Here is a 17,907-nt window from a genome sequence, read left to right as displayed (position 1 = left end):
AGAATGCAGGGCCCAAAATCAGTGCCTCTGGCTTTTTGTTTAATGCAGCAGCAAAGAAGATTGAAGCAGTGGATGATTACACATACTAGAACATAGAAAACAATGAAATCCCCAGTCACTGGTATGGATGAAGAAAAGCTGAAAATAACTTGTTACAAAATATTGCAAGATGCAATTCAATGTTACAAGTGAAAGCATTTGGATTAAAGAGACCTTAAAGTCATATTTTGTATATGCATCACACAGTGATTGCTTTATAAAATATCGGCATGCAAAATAAATGTTAACAACAATTAAAACGGATTATTTTGTTAACAAATTCGAATGTTTACATAACATTCTAGACATTCGATTTTTGAATGTTCGGTTTCGAATTTTACGATAACATTTGAAAATAATCGTTTCAAATATTTCGAATTTATATAATTGTAATAGTATTTCTATAATGCTTTATTTAAATGTAATATTCGAATTCGAAAAATTCAAATTTATATGTTTGTAATAGTATTTATAATGCTTTCTTTAAATGTAATATTCGAATTATGCAATATTCGATCAAAATATTTATTTATAAAATATTTTACCAGGAAGGATACACTGAGATTTCTCTCGTTTTCAAGTATGTCCTGGGAAGATAAAAACATTCAAATTCATATATTTGTATCTATTATGTATCAATTTACTAGATTTCCTACCACATGAACTATTGAACTTCTGAATAGTATTTGTTAAATAGAGAATATTAAAATTCGAAATTTCAAATGTGGATATTCGATCTAATTATAAACATTCGAATTCGAAAGTGACATTCGAAAACTGTAAATAGCATTTGATTAAAGAATTTTTAAGAATATTCGTTCGTATCAACATTCGGACATCCCTATTACAAATCCCAGAAGTGATCTGCACTCTCATACCGTAGTGGGTACACATGTGAAGCCACTTGCAAAACAGCAGGCAGCTGTATCTGCAATAAGTGACTCAAGCAGCTAACTCCAGACCAGCCTGGGTGCGAAAGCACAATAGAAGAAATTACATTTAAACTTGGCTGATATATTCTATAGCAACAGAAAACATCTTGTAATTAAAAGGTGTTTGCTATCCCTTTAATTGGCAAACAATGAGGCTTATGCCAGAGTTTCCAACAAAACTATAAAAATGATTGAAGTTCTGAAATGTAACTTCCTTACCCCACCAAATTAAATTGAATATAATAATTAAATATAAAATTGTTCTTCCAGCTAAAAGAGGATATTTAAAATGTGCCACAGATTTTTTTTTTTTTAAATTGAATAATGATTGTTACTGGTTGTGCAGGTTCTTAGAATTGTCCCTATCTACCAATACACTTGTGGTAGGTGTTCCTATAATCCAGTAAGTGATGAGTACTTGAATATCAATCGTGCAAAAAACACACATGTAACTGAAATAGCTTTAAAGGGACATAAAACACATTTTTTTTTTCTTTCTTGATTCAGATAGAACATACAACTTTAAACAAATTTCCAATTTACTTCTATTATCAAATTTTCTTTGTTTTCTTGTTATTCTTTATTGAAAAGCAGGATGGTAAGTGTAGGAGTGTGCACGTGTCTGCAGCACTATATGGCAGCAGTTTTACAACAATGTTATATATTAGCAAGAACACTAGATGGCAGCACTATTTCCTGTCTAGATATATCTTCAACAAAGAATAACAAGAGAATGAAGCAAATTTGATAATAGAAGTAAATTGGAAACTTTTTTAAAATTGTATGGTCTGCCTGAGTCATGAAAGAAAAATGTTGGGTTTCATGTCCCTTTAACTCAATCTTTTTCATGCCAAGTGCAGGATTTAAAGTTTCAGAGTAAAGACTTAAAGGACTAGTCAACACAGTAGATTTGCATAATCAACAATTGCAAGATAATAAGACAATGCAATAGCACTTAGTCTGAACTTCAAATGAGTAGTAGATTTTTTTTCTGACAATTTTAAAAGTTATGTCTTTTTCCACTCCCCCTGTACCATGTGACAGCCATCAGCCAATCAGAAATGCATACACGTACCATGTGACAACCATCAGCCATTCACAAATGCATACACACTTTTTTCTTGCACATGCTCAGTAGGAGCTGGTGACTCAAAAAATGTAAATATAAAAAGACTGTGTACATTTAGTTAATTGGAAGTAAATTGGAAAGTTGTTTAAAATGGCATGCTCTATCTGAATAATGAAAGTTTAATTTTGATTGAGTGTCCCTTTAATCAGAGCTTATAAAGAACTGATAAACAAGCCAACGATCATGCTCTTGCCAATGTGTTTTCTCACAGGATTGCATTAACCCATTAAATGATGAGATATACAGTATACATACAAATTATTTTTCTCTTCATCCTTTCAATGACATAAGGCAAATACTTCAATGACCTGAGATGACTCATAACTGCATCCTCATAAATGATTCATGGCTAGAAGTTACAGTACAGAAGAGAATAAAATGCTGATTAGCCATGGTTTTCCAACACAGGCAAGCAAATACATTCGCATTATTCCCTGTAGATGAGAAGTAGAATGGCTCAATTATAGACAGCTGTTTTTTTACAAATACTAGAACAGTACATCATATTTAAAAAAAAAGAAATCAATATTCTTGTACAAGTGCTTATTAAGGCTGATAAAGACTGTGAAACGTCAAAAGTTTAACAACATTTGAAGTATCTGTACTGCTAAATCATTGTGATCTCTGAATCGTGGCTAACTGCAAAAATACCTGACTCTGCCATTGCAATACCTGGGTATTCATGCCATAGAATTGACAGAGCAAAGAGAGGAGGCGGCATTGTAATTTATGTTGACAATTTCACAAAGTTCACCCCCATACAAAAATCTAGCTCTCCTGCCACCTTTGATTTCCTTTCTGGCAGAATTGAGATCCCATGCAGTAAATCAATCATTGTTGCAGGAATCTACCGCCCACCTAGCTCCCCTGTACATTCCAGTTCGGACAAAGCACATCTCCTTAGTGAATCCATAGCTCAAAACCCAAAAGAGAAATTTTGGTTTTTGGAGATTTTAATATTGATTGGCTAAATCCAAAAAATAACAGTTGTCGCTCACTGTTTAAATCTTTGCAGCTAACGCAATTAATCTCCTCCCCAACTCGCATAAACATCAAAAGCCATAATCATACCCTGCTCGTCTGGATTCTCTCCACTTCTCCCGACCGAATCCAGGAGGTAGGTGTTCTCCCTAACAATTTCAGTGACCACTGCTTAGTGTACTGCGTGCGCAAAATAAAGGCAACTAAATCCTCTCCCAAGGTTAAAATCACCAGGTCCTTTCAAAAAAATGTAATATTCAATCATTTCTAAATGACATCAAGAACCTCCCCTGGCACAGATTAAACCTAATCCCAGATCTAGACTCTGCAGTTGAATTCTTTCAGTCTGAACTCCTACAAGTTTGGAATTTACATGCCCCGCTGCGTAAGGTGAGAGTAAAAGGAGCACACTTGAATTGGATCACAGCTGACCTCATTCAAATATACCAGTTTCGGGATTCATTGTGGTAAAAGTTCAAGCATACTGGCTCTGTGAACGATCACTGTGTATATAGACAATGGCCAAATATATGCACTAAACAAACAAAATTGGCCAAGGCCCAATATTTCTGTGAAAATCTGAACAATAACATATCTAACCCTAGAAAGTTTTGGAAACTCGTAAAACACTTACAAAATCCACCAATCCACTCCCAACCCTCCACTGTCAATGTGGATAACCAAAACCTGCAACTCCCCTTAGAAGTAGCAAATGCCTTTAACAATTATTTTGTCGGATGCTCCACCACCCTGATTGACAAACTAATAAATGGCACGCATCCTGAAACTACAAATGTGGATCAGGTCCCACTAAAACAGCAAAGACCCAATATAAAGAAGTTCAATTTTAGACCTGTACCCATCAATGTCATTAAGAAACACCTTAATAATCTAAAAATGAAAAACCAGTCTGGACCTGATCAAATCCCAGCAATGCTGTTGAAGCTCAGTGCGCCGGCAATAGATAAGCCTGTCACAACCCTAATTAACGAATCGTTGATATCTGGATACATACCCAAACTCTGGAAAACTGCAAGAGTAGTGCCTATTCATAAACGTGGGGAGTTAACCTTGGTTTCTGACTATCGTCCTATATCATTTCTCCCAGTATTGTAAAAAATCTTAGAAAAATGCGTCCATACGCAATTATGCGAGTATTACCAACTTTCTAACTATCTGACCACTGATCAATCAGGTTTTCGACTATATCACTCCACTACAACTGCCCTCCTAAAAGTTTGCAACGACATCCAAACTGGCATGGAACAAGGAGACCTAACTGGAGCTATTTTCCTTGATTTTGCAAAGGCTTTTGACACAGTAGACCACGACATACTACTGCTCAAAATAAAAAACTCTGGTATTGCTGATCGTCCGTTAACCTGGTTTAGATCATATGTATCGGATCGATCACAATATGTCTCCATTTCTAACAGTGACTCCCTCCCTCTCCCAGTCACGTTTGGTGTTCCCCAAGGTTCCATTCTCGGCCCCTTACTATTCACATTATTTATAAATGATCTGCCAAATGTCTGCAAATACTCAACTGTACACATGTACGCAGACGACACAGTAATCTATGCAAACAAACCCGATCTGCCGCAGCTTGAGGCAGTGCTCCAAGACCAGTTCACAGAGGTAGAAAAGTGGATCTCAAAAAACAAATTCTTCCTAAACACTGACAAAACTGTCACAATGATCTTTGGAACGGGTTCTAAATTACACAAATTACAAAATTCCCATCTACGCATCAAAACAAAATCCAATTGCACGCTTACCGCAGTCCACTCTTTCAAATACTTGGGTATGTTGTTAGACCCTAATCTGTATTTTGGCCTCCACATAGAAAAAGTTGCATCTAAACTTTATCCAAAAATAGGTGCCCTGTACAGAAACAAAGCTTGCCTCAGCCCTACAGTAAAGGAAAAGATTGTACAACAAATGCTGATGCCTATCATGGATTACGGGGACATAGTATACGCACCTGCACCACAAACTCACCTTAATAAACTTAATACATTGTATAACTCATTCTGCCGCTGTGTGCTACAATGTAACTACAGGACCCACCATTGTGACATGCTAAAAGAACTAAACTGGCTGACGCTGGAATCCAGACGCACCCTCCATCTTTCCTGCCTTGTGTTTAAGAGCCTTTCTGGGAAGCTCCCACCCTACCTGAGCAGAATGCTCTCCCTGGCTATTCCCACCTCCTATAACCTCCGATCCAGTATCAGCACATTATTTAGCTTGCGTCAATACAAAAAGAAAGCAGCTCGATCCTCCTTTTCCTACAGAGCGACACAGTTATGGAATGACCTCCCGCACACTTTCAAACCTTCCCCAAACCTAATATCCTTTCAGAGATCCCTCTCTACATATCTCAAAACAGGATGCACCTGTCATGGTTGATTATATATCTCCTACCTGTTCTATGTAAAATGTTTGCATATATTGTGTATTATTATTGTTTTTTAATTTTATTGTACCCTATTGTATCAATGCAATGTTTTGTGGACTCAGGACATACTTGAAAATGTATCCTTCCTGGTAAAATATTTTATAAATAAATAAATATTAATCTTTTCTCTAGGACCTACTGATTTCAGTTCTGACAGTTTGACCATCATTTAGAATAGTTCCAACAGTTATTATGAAAAATTACTTCAGTATTCAGTAAGTACTAATATGTGGTTTAAGGAAATATATTCAATATCTATATAAAAAAATGATATAGGTTGTCATTTACCAAGCCATGCATTATAGTACAATACAAAAGGCACATTAAAGTTCTTTTTTTTTAAATTTATGTAATAAATAATTTACTGCACTACAAACGAAATTTAGGTACTCTGGATCTCAGTAGTGTCTCCAGTTATATAAGGGATGTTTATAAAGATTAATTATTAATAATTATAATTTATGTATATACTGTATATTTATATTAACATTTAAACCCTAATTTCTGAATTATTTTATAGGTGGTACTATAAAACACAGCGAAATAGCTAATACGCAAAAATGGAGACTCAATTAGAGTTAATAAAATATTAGTAAGTTATACAATGCCTACAATCCACTTCTGATAACCAGATCTTTATTTAATAACCATGAATCAAACACAGCAGTTAAAAGTTTATTGGGAGTTCAGCAAAACATAACAATTACTCAGTCCTTAGTTAAATTACTTTATATCCAATGTAACAACTGAAAACTTTAGGATAAATCAATAATCAATGTGATTACTTATAAACACAATCGCCTAGATTACGAGTTTTTGTCAGTAAGGCTTGCGGGGCTAACGAGCAGTTTCAGCTCACCACTCACCTATTGGAACAGCCAATAGAATCTGAGCTCAATCCTATTGGCTGATTGGATCAGCCAATAGGATTTTTTCTACCTTAATTCTGATTGGCTGATAGAATTCTATCAGCCAATCGGAATTGAAGGGACGCCATCTTGGATGACGTTACTTAAAGGTACCGTCATTTAGTGTTAGTCGTCGGAAAGAAGAGGATGCTCCACATCGGATGTCTTGAAGATGGACCCGCTCCGCTCCGGATGGATGAAGATAGAAGATGCCACCTGGATGAAGACTTCTGCCCATCTGGAGGACCTCTTCTGCCCGGATAGGATGAAGACTTTGGACCGTCTGGAGGACCACTTCTGCCTGGCTGGGTGAAGACTTCTCAAGGTAGGGTGATCTTCAGGGGGTTAGTCTTAGGTTTTTTCTTAAGGGGGGATTGGGTGGGTTTTAGAGTAGGGTTGGGTGTGTGGGTGGTGGGTTTTAATGTTGGGGGGGTATTGTATTTTTTTTACAGGTAAAAGAGCTGATTACTTTGGGGCAATGCCCAGCAAAAAGTCCTTTTAAGGGCTATTTGTAATTTAGTATAGGGTAGGGATTTTTTTATTTTGGAGGGCTTTTTTATTTTATTAGGGGGATTAGATTAGGTGTAATTAGTTTAAAAAAATTGTAAATATTTTATTATTTTCTGTAATTTAGTGGGGGATTTTTTCCGTACTTTAGTTTATTTAATTTAATTGTAATTAATTGTAGTTAATTTAGTTAATTTTTTTAATGATAGTGTAGTGTTAGGTGTAATTAACATAGGTTAGGTTTTATTTTATAGGTATATTTGTATTTATTTTAACTATGTATCTATTAAATAGTTAATAACTATTTAATAACTATTCTACCTAGTTAAAATAAATACAAAGTTGCCTGTAAAATAAAAATAAACCCTAAGCTAGATACAATGTAACTATTAGTTATATTGTAGCTATCTTAGGGTTTATTTTATAGGTAAGTATTTAGTTTTAAATAGGAATAATTTAGTTAATTGTAGTAATTTTAGTTAGATTATTTAAAATTATATTTAAGTTAGGGGGGTGTTAGGGTTAGGGTTAGACTTAGGTTTAGGGGTTAATACATTTAATATAGTTGCGGCGACGTTGGGGGCGACAGATTAGGGGTTAATAAATGTAGGTAGGTGTCGGCAATGTTAGGGACAGCAGATTAGAGGTTAATAAAATTTAACTAATGTTTGCGAGGCGGGAGTGCAGTGGTTTAGGGGTTAATATATTTATTGAAGTGGCGGCGATGTCCGGTCGGCAGATTAGGAGTTAAAAAATTTATTTAAGTGTTTGCGATGTGGGGGCAGGGGCTCGGTTTAGGGGTTAATAGGTAGTTTATGGGTGTTAGTGTACTTTTTAGCACTTTAGTTAAGAGTTTTATGTTACGGCGTTAGCCCATAAAACTCTTAACTACTCACTTTTAAATGCGGTAGGAGTCTTGACAGGAGAGACTGTACCGCTCACTTTTTCCAAGACTCGTAATACCGGCGTTAGGAAAATCCCATTAAAAAGATAGGATACACAATTTACGTAAGTGGATTTGCGGTATGTTCGAGTCGCGGGAAAAAAAGTGATCGGTACACCTGTACCTGCCAGACTCGTAATACCAGCGTTAGGAAAAAAGCAGCGTTGGGACCTCTCAACGCTGCTTTTTAAGGCTAACGCAAAACTCGTAATCTAGCCGAATGTTTAATTTCTCAACCAATGATATTTACCAGTGAATATAATGTGACCAAAATAAAATTTGACCCTTTTAATGCTTAAAATATATTAAAACCAATTCAGCAGAATTCACTAAATAACCCATTTTACTATAAATACACAATGATTATTCAGTAATATTAAATTAACTCAATGCACAGATAAATATTATTTAGAAGATAACCATCCATGAGATATTGAGCTGAAAGAGGAGAGTCCACTATTTTAAAGGAGGGATCACACACCCAGATGGCTATCTGCTGATCATTATAGTAACAGTGAGCACCTGACAGCACCATAGGCATATAGAACAACATTAACATCAGGGGGGTGGGGTACCCTATGAGTTGCCCCCCCACCAACAACACAAGGTCAAACTGTCTATTTTTAAGAGAACATTATTACCCTACTCACCATGTAAATATATCATGTAACGATAATATCCTGAGATAAACAGTGTCTGTGTGATGTTGTGGGTAAAGGTATTTTCTTGTTTTGGTTAAAAAAGAGACATTTGAGTCACTGAAGTGGACATATAGTATTTCAGTAAAATGGGGAAAATATAAAAAATCAAGCTTCAGTCATTTTTATTAATCACAGGCAATTTATTTTCTTTGCTGGATTGAGATTATTGCCAGACTCAGACCCTGTTATAAACTAGAATATCTCAGGATAAATTGCACTAACTTATATGTTACTAGGTGACCAAATATGACAGACATGTCATGTTCGGTATCAAAATAATCCACATGGTTTCCCAATGGGATTGATTATAAGGGTATAGGTACTATAATTTTAGTCAGGCTTGGGAGCTGGTTTATGACCTGCCATAAAAAGGGAGGGCTAGTTTACATTTCTTGCTAATTTCTAGAATGGGAATGAACAGAAACCTTAACTTAGCCAAAAACAATGTATTGAATCTAGAATATGGCTAAATCTTACTGTCTTTCGCATGGGAAGTTGTGACAATATCAGGTTTGACCATTTTCCTTCAATTTCCCTTGCATCTGAGATATATGCTGATATAGTATTAGGTTCTGTTATTTTCTCCTTTTTAAGGCTTTACTTTGTCTAATTATGCTTGTTAATGATTAGGTTTTTATATAAATTCACTGTGACTATTTTTGTTCAGAATAAATATGATCTATTAAGAGGCTATTCATAACAGTATTGTGTTTTTAGATTTATTTTTTCCAAGATGTGTTTTGGGGTCTATTTGGCTGGGTTTCCCTTACAATTTCCCATATAATAAACCTAAATGGTGGCAGCAGAGATAGATTAGTGTGGGTGGCATTAAAGGTGGTTATGTTCTGTGTCTAGTACAGACTGGGGGTGTTTTATTAACCCTTGCACTTACTGAATTAAATCACAGACTTGCCAGATGTGGCTTGGCTGTATCCATCTTATTAAAAGTGGCAAGGGTTGGTTAACCCTTTATGTCAAAAACTGGTGACAGTTGCAGGGTTGGTTCATCTTTTTGTGACATATCAATATACCATTACTTTGAAAGAATGAGGTCCCATGGCTCAAATATATTATTTCCAGTCCTTAAAGTGAATGTAAATTTTGATGCTAAAGTGCCCGGTTTTAAAAAATTTGATCAAAAACAGGGGCACTTTAAGTCATCAAAATTTACATTTCACTCGTTGTGAAGAAATACTCACCTTTTAAACTTGACAGCCGCTCCAGCTTCCCCCGGTCGTCGCAAAGCCATTTCTGATATCAGAAATGATGGATCAGTCATCCTCCAATCACGGCTTCCCCCCGGGGGAATCAGTGTCTGATTCAAAGCCGTGATTGGAGGAAGCCGGATTCGTAATTTTAGACCAAGGAAGCGGCTTTGTGATGGGTGGAGGAAGCTGGAGCAGCTGTTAAGATTTAAAGGTAAGTATTTTTTCACAACACGAGTGAAATGTAAATTTTGATAACTTAAAGTGCCCCTGTTTTTAAAAAACGTGCATTTTAGCATCAAAATTTACATTCACTTTAAGGCTATCAAGTGATCAACATTTTGTACTGATCCACTGGCAATCGCTTGCCTTATTTAGTTGTGTTGTTGTTGTTAGGGCATACAGATTCATGATTCTCTATCTTTAAAAGAATGACAAAAATCTAAATAAATGAGTGTGAAAATTGACAATATTTTTTTAAAATTCTATATTTTTTCTACACTGCTTGAGTTTGGACAGAGGAAGGAACTTTATCAGCTTAGAGTACGGCTGTAAAGCCAAAACATGTCAGCTGTTTTCACCTTTTCTCCTATTTGACCATCCAGCTGCTGTCAGGTCTCGACTCATGCTGACATATTGTCACTCAGTGTCAGCATAACTTATTGAATTTTTACTTTGTAGCTATTTATGCTGGAATAAAAGCTACTGATTCATCTACCGGTGCTTCTGACTTTTTTCTTTTTGAATGTACAGAGGAAGGAACATTCATACATTGCCACAATAAATTAAGCTACCTCTCTGGGAAATTAGAATTTTGATTACTATGTGCACAATAGAGAATTACACACAAAAAACCCCAATAATATATATTATATATATATTTATATATATATTTTTTATATATATATATATATATATATATATATATATATATATATATAACAGCAATTTAAAATATGGGGAGGCGAAAAGTGAGTTTAAAATCCTCCACTAAATCCAAATTGTAGAGAAAATAACTCATTGTGTAAACCATTTACAAATCTAGACAAGTCAGAAGACTTGCTTTTACCCCAGAAACTCTCTGATTACACTGTTTCCAATGCAGCAAAGGATTCTGGGTGAGATATGCAATAGAGGTTCACAATGACTCACTTTTTTACTTCTAGCCTGCTTTTTAAGGCAGACTTCCCTTTACGCCATAGCATTGCCGCATTACACAGCTTCTAAGCTTAGTTAGGGGTAGTACAGTGATTCAGACCAATCCCAGGACAGCTTTTTCATGGTTATTGCCACTCATCAGCTGGGAGTAGGTTGAATCACTGCTTGATAAAGTTGTTTTCTGGGGGAAATACAACAGCAATTTAAAATATGGGGATGCAAAAAGTGAGTTTAAAATCCTCCACTAAATCCAAAATGTAGAGAAAATAACTCATTGTGTAAACAATTTACAAATCTAGACAAGTCAGAAGACTTGCTTTTACCCCAGAAACTCTCTGATTACACTGTTTCCAATGCAGCAAAGGATTCTGGGTGAGATATGCAAATGAGGTTCACAATGACTCACTTTTTTTACTTCTAGCATGCTTTTTAAGGCAGACTTCCCTTTACGCCATAGCATCGCCGCATTACACAGCTTCTAAGCTTAGCTAGGGGTAGTACAGTGATTCAGACCAATTCCAGGACAGCTGTTTCGTGGTTATTGCCACTCATCAGCTGGGAGTAGGTTGAATCACTGCTTGATAAAGTTGTTTTCTGGGGGAAATAAACATTTTAAACTCACTTTTCGCCTCCCCATATTTTAAATTTCTGTTGTATTTCCCCCAGAAAAAAACTTTATCAAGCAGTGATTCAACCTACTCCCAGCTGATGAGTGGCAATAACCACGAAACAGCTGTCCTGGGATTGGTCTGAATCACTGTACTACCCCTAGCTAAGCTTAGAAGCTGTGTAATGCGGCGATGCTATGGCGTAAAGGGAAGTCTGCCTTAAAAAGCAGGCTAGAAGTAAAAAAGTGAGTTATTGTGAACCACATTTGCATATCTCACCCAGAATCCTTTGCTGCATTGGAAATAGTGTAATCAGAGATTTTCTGGGGTAAAAGCAAGTCTTCTGACTTGTCTAGATTTGTAAATTGTTTACACAATGAGTTATTTTCTCTACATATACTGTATATATATATGCATATATATATATATATATATCTATATATATATATATATATATATATATATATATATATATATTGCATTTCATATGGTGGTGTTCTCCCATAGTATAATATTTCTGCAAACTAAAGTTATTTAAAAAAATACTTGTACTGTTTTAAAAAAAATGAGGAATTTTATTTGTGTGGATATCTCACAGAAAAAATGTAAACAATGACAAACAGCTAAAAAAAAAAACTTCATAACAAGGATGTGGACTGGCTCTGTAGCAAAGTGTATAAATAATAAAAATAAATTCGGATTATCCTAAGTTATGAAGGTATAATCTAGATTTTATTAAAGACACAGAGACGAGTATTTTGCATTCTCTCTCTTTACTACTTAAATGCAGTTTTTTAAAGTATACATAAAAATACAACAAACTGTCAAAATTTTGAAAATAAGACAGTAAAACAAATAACAGATCAGTGACCAATAAAATTAGAGAACTGATTAAACTAAAACCACATAGCCAATCAGGTTACTAATGAGTCCTATAAACTGTCCAATATACAATAAGATATCCTCTTTCTTTGCAACTGAAGCAGGAAACAAAAAGTCCATCATGAGGAAGTAGCTCCAGACGAGAAGATAACAGACGCCCATGAAGAGAAGAAATTTGAAGAAGAGGATCATCCGTGAAGAAAATTCCGTCTTGTCGGAAGCCTGTACAAGATGAGGAAAACTTGCTTGAAGTGTCGTCTCTCCACAAAGATGTGATGGAGCAAAACCACTTAGGAAAATATCTTTATTATTGGTTGGTAACTGAAATAAATATACAAGACATGTTAGTAATATGATAAAAACAAATAAGGGTGGGAACAAATATATAATAATATAAACAGAGGAGGGAAAATACTCGTCTCTGTGTCTTTAATAAAATCTAGATTATACCTTCATAACTTAGGATAATCCGAATTTTATTACAAGACCAGAGACTCATATTTTGCTAGTTTAAAGCAACTAACAAAATAAATTAAGCGAGGCGTGTTCAATGGGTTTAAAATAAAATTGTTTAAAAATAGAATCACAGGACCAGTCAGCTGCATCCAAAATTTGTTGAAGGGTGGCAGCTTTCAAAAATGCTTTAAAAGCGGCTGATCCTCTAACAGAGTGAGCGGAAAAAGATACATCAATACCTGCTTCACTCATGACCCATTTAACCCACCTGGCTATAGAAGTAGAGGATACAGGATAATGAGGAGGAATAAAAGATAACAAAAGTTGATTGGAAGCAGGAATACGAAAAGAAGAAGTTCTGCGTTCATACTCCTTGAGACAAACAACCACACAGAGAAGAGGTTCAGAAGGTAAGTAAGGATAGAATATTGAGGTTGAAAAAGATTTAGTTCTTTTAGATATGAAGAAAGTAACACCTTCAGGGGTAAAACGTTTAGAATTAAAATCTAAAGCTCTGACATCAGAAACTCTACGAAAAGAAATTAAACATAAAAGGGTAGCCAATTTAGTAGTAAGTTGTTTCAATGATAAGAATTCATTAGAAGGCCAAGATTTAAAAAGGGAAAATATAAGATCAACATCCCAAAAAGAAGAATATTTAGGAGTCGGAGGTCTTTTGAGTTTGATTGCTTTCATTAATTTACAAATTAAAGGATGTTGTCCCACAGGGAAATTATTTATAAAAGAATGTTTAGCTGAAATGGCAGATCTAGAAACATTGATGGTTCTGTAAGCTAATCCTGAATCAAAAAGTGATGTTAGAAAATTAATGATGTAAATTATATCCACTGAAAGGGGATCCAAACTTCTTTCCACGCACCAGCCAGACCATCTGGTCCATGCGGAAAAATAGCATTTTTTGGTCCCGGGGGCCAATGAGTCTGCAAGGAGTTCCTGAGCTTGTTGTGATAAACCTTGGAGTGATGAAGATTGCCCGAAATTGACCATGCTATGAGACGAAGAGATCCTTGAAGGATAAGATCGTGAGGATGACCTTCTGGATCTGACAAGAGAAGAGGGAAAACCGGAAGAAGAACAGGATGGTTGACAGACAATTCTAGAAGAGATGGGTACCAGGGTTGAGATGGCCAAAGGGGAGTGATTAGGAGAATTGAGAGGAGATCCCGACGGACTACTGATATGGTTCTCTGAATCATAGAGAATGGGGGAAAAGCATAAGCTGTCTGAAGAGGCCAGGGGTGGAGAAATGCATCGATTGCCAACGCTTCCGGATCTGGACGCCAACTGAAATAAGGGCAAATCTGATGATTCAGTCTCGAAGCGAACAGATCCATTGAAAAGGGACCTCTGAGAGATTGAAGCGAATGAAAAACTTGATGATGGAGTTTCCAATCGCTGGAATCTGTCAGATATCGAGATCCCCAATCCGCCGCGACATTGGATAAACCTGGAATGTATTCCGCTTTGACGGAAATATTTCTGTCCAAGCAAAGATGAATGAATTCTTTCGTAATAATTGACAAATCTCTCGATTTTGTACCACCGAGGCGATTCAAATAGCGAACTGCAGAAATATTGTCCATTCTGAGTAAAATGGACACAGGAAAAGAACTTTTGACAAAACTCTTGACTGCAAAAGATCCTGCCAAAAGTTCTAAGCAATTGATGTGAAAACGCTTTTCTTCTGAAGACCATTTTCCTCCTGTGATTGAAGGACCACAACGAGCGCCCCAACCCGATCGACTGGCATCGGATTCTATGATTAGATCCGGAGATTTTCCGAAAATTGCTCTCCCGTTCCAAGCTTCTATATGGGATAGCCACCATGAGAGTTCCTCTTTGGCTTCTGAAGAAAGAGGGATTAGGTGGGAATATGAAAGACCTTTCTGAAGATGAAAAATTTTTAAACGTTGAAGTTCCCTGTAATGAAGAGGAGCAGGAAAAATAGCCTGAATAGAGGATGAAAGTAACCCAACTATTCTGGCTATAGTCCTGATAGGAACCAATGATAAAGAAAGAGTTTTTGAAATCTCTTTCTTGATATTCACAATTTTGTCTCTGGGAAGGCTTAAAGTAGATTTCGAAGTGTCTATTTTGAAACCTAAAAAGGTTAGAGATTTGGTTGGAAGAAGAACAGACTTCTCTTTGTTGATCAAGAAACCTAAATTTTCTAGAATGGAAATAGTAAGTTGGAGTTGAGACTTTAATATGACCGAGTTTTGATTCATAATCAAGATATCGTCTAAATAGATGATGAGTCGAACACCTCGAAGACGAAGCCAAGTAATTATAGGTTTCATTATTTTGGTAAAAATCCAAGGAGCTGAAGATAGACCGAAAGGCATGCAAGTGAAATTCCAATACTTTTCTTCCCAAAGAAAAGTTAGAAATTTCCTGTGTTCTTGAGCTACAGGAACTGTCAAATAAGCATCTGTCAGATCCAATCTGACTAGATAATCGTTGTCTAAAAGGCAATCTCTGAGAAGATGAATACCTTCCATTTTGAAATGTTGATAAACAACAAAGGCGTTTAGAGATCTTAGATTTATAACTGGACGAAAAAGGCCATTTTTCTTTTTTACGAGAAAAAGATTGCTGAGAAAACAATTTTGAGGATTTAAAACTTGTTCTATTGCTTGTTTTAATAAAAGGTTTGAAATTTCGTTTTGAACCAAATTTCTGTCTGAAACAGAGAACTTTATTGGAAGGGGAATAGAATTTTGAAATGGAGGAGAAATAAAATCTATAAAAAGACCTGAAACAGTGTGAAGAACCCATTGATCTGAAGTAATCATGTTCCAATTGTGTGTGAAAAGAGATAATCTGCCTCCTATTATGTTTTGGGAAGAAATCTGAGAAGGAAGAAAAGGAAGATTTACCTTGAGGTGTGCGAGATCTTTGTCTCGAACGCTGAATTCTTGGGTTCCAGAATCTTCCTCTAGATGGAAAGAAGCCTGAGGAGACTGGATTCTGATATTGTCTCTGGTTATGGAATTGTTGAAAGGCAAATTGAGACCTGTTTGGGAATGAAGCACGGCCGGGAAAGCGGCCTCTACCTTTCCCAGCCTGTTCAGAAAAACGATCTTGGTGGAAGATCTTTTTCATAGATGTTCTCACTTTATTAAGATTGGAGAACGTATTTACATAACTGTTTAACTCCTTTATAAAAGTGTCTCCAAACAAAAGGCCATTTGTATCAGTATGAATTTCATTAATTGCAAAATCACACACCCTGGGGTCAATTCTTCTAAGAATATTACGTCTACGTTCAGTATATATAGCAGAATTGGCATTCCCTAAAAATGAGAGCATTCTCTGAAGCCATTCTCTGACGATGACTGGGTCTAAAAGGGTATTATCATATACAGCTTGTTCTGATAAATCAAAGAGTTTTGCTAAAGGACCAATTGTGTCAAGTATTTTATCTTGACAAATTTTCCAGACCCTGTCCATTCCTTTCTTTAATTTGAAACCTGGGGACCCTATAAATTTTAAAATTTTTGGATCTACTTCAGGGGTATTGCTTGCATTGTTTGGGAGAATTGGTCTAGGACATTCAGCCCTCATTTTATTTCTAGAATCCCTTTTTAGGGGTTGGCGAAGCTGGTGATCAATAAATTCTGCAATATCAGATGAGGGGCACCACTCTGCAGATCTAGGATGATGCAAATCATCCGCATTAAACCTAGGATTACCTAAGCAATCAAAAAATTCAACTTTTTTAGAATCCAGATGTTTAAATTTTTTAAGGGATTTTTTGAATTTTTTAATCTTCGGAGAGGCCGAAGAATTTTCAGATGAGGAGTGAGATAAATAATCTTCGGATTTAACCGAATCCATGGAAGAATCTGAATTAATTTCTGTATCAGAACAAATCTCACAATTATCATCATTGGCCAAAGCCTCTCCCATTAGTGACCTCTTGGGAGTAGAGGAAATAGCAGGTGTTTTTCTTCCTTTCCTGCAAGGAACGGCAGAACCAGCAACAAGTTGACGAGATTTTTTGATTAATTTTTTACTAGTTTTAATACCACTAGAAATAGTTCTTTTCCTTTTTAAATCCTTTTTTGAGGATTTATTTATTAAAATGGTTATCTTTTCCAACATAGAATTCATTGAATTATCAATCATCTTTTGAACGCCCTCAGCACTAAGTGAAGGGTTCAAATCAGATGATTGAGACATAGTGAACATAAAATATAATATTATAAAATACAATAAAATTATTATATATAATACAATATTATAAAATTAAAGTGAATAAAACACTAATAAAATTAACTAATTAAAATTGCTGACATATATGCAATAAAACTGAGAATTGACCCCAAAGGATATGAGCAAACAAACAATAATTATATTTATTTTTAAAACTATAAGTGATAACAAAAATGGCCATAAGATGGAGACATAGACCACTATATAAACAGAATGAAATAAACGATGAGTAATGCTGTTTTGAAAAAACGAAAGTGCTTTAAATTGCAACAAAGTTACACACGAAAGACGGCAGCAGTTGTTTGCAGGGCGGGAAACAAACTGAAACTGCGCAATGAGAGGAGGAAAGACTGCGCATGCGCATAGAAACCGACAACCACAAGATGGACGTCGGAATAGAATAGCACAGCGTAACGGATTGAAAAGGCTAACTAAACAGGTAATAAAGATTGAAATAATAACAAAAGGCTAAAAGGAAAGTAAAAGAGGAAATATAAGAACAATAATGAGCATAACCAACGAAAAAGGAACGAAAATAAAAAACGGATAATGAATAAATCTAACATAGATGAAATATATAAAACAATAAAAGACTGTAATAAGTTAATTAAATAATAAACGAAATGAATAATAAGAACAAGAAAAACCTTATTATTTATTAGCACAAATAGGACAATACTTATCTTTCTGAGCAGTAAAAGAAAGAGGATATCTTATTGTATATTGGACAGTTTATAGGACTCATTAGTAACCTGATT

This window comes from Bombina bombina, chromosome 6 (assembly GCF_027579735.1).
Source record: "Bombina bombina isolate aBomBom1 chromosome 6, aBomBom1.pri, whole genome shotgun sequence".
NCBI classification, from domain to species: Eukaryota; Metazoa; Chordata; class Amphibia; order Anura; family Bombinatoridae; genus Bombina; species Bombina bombina.
This window is presented reverse-complemented; position numbering follows the sequence as displayed.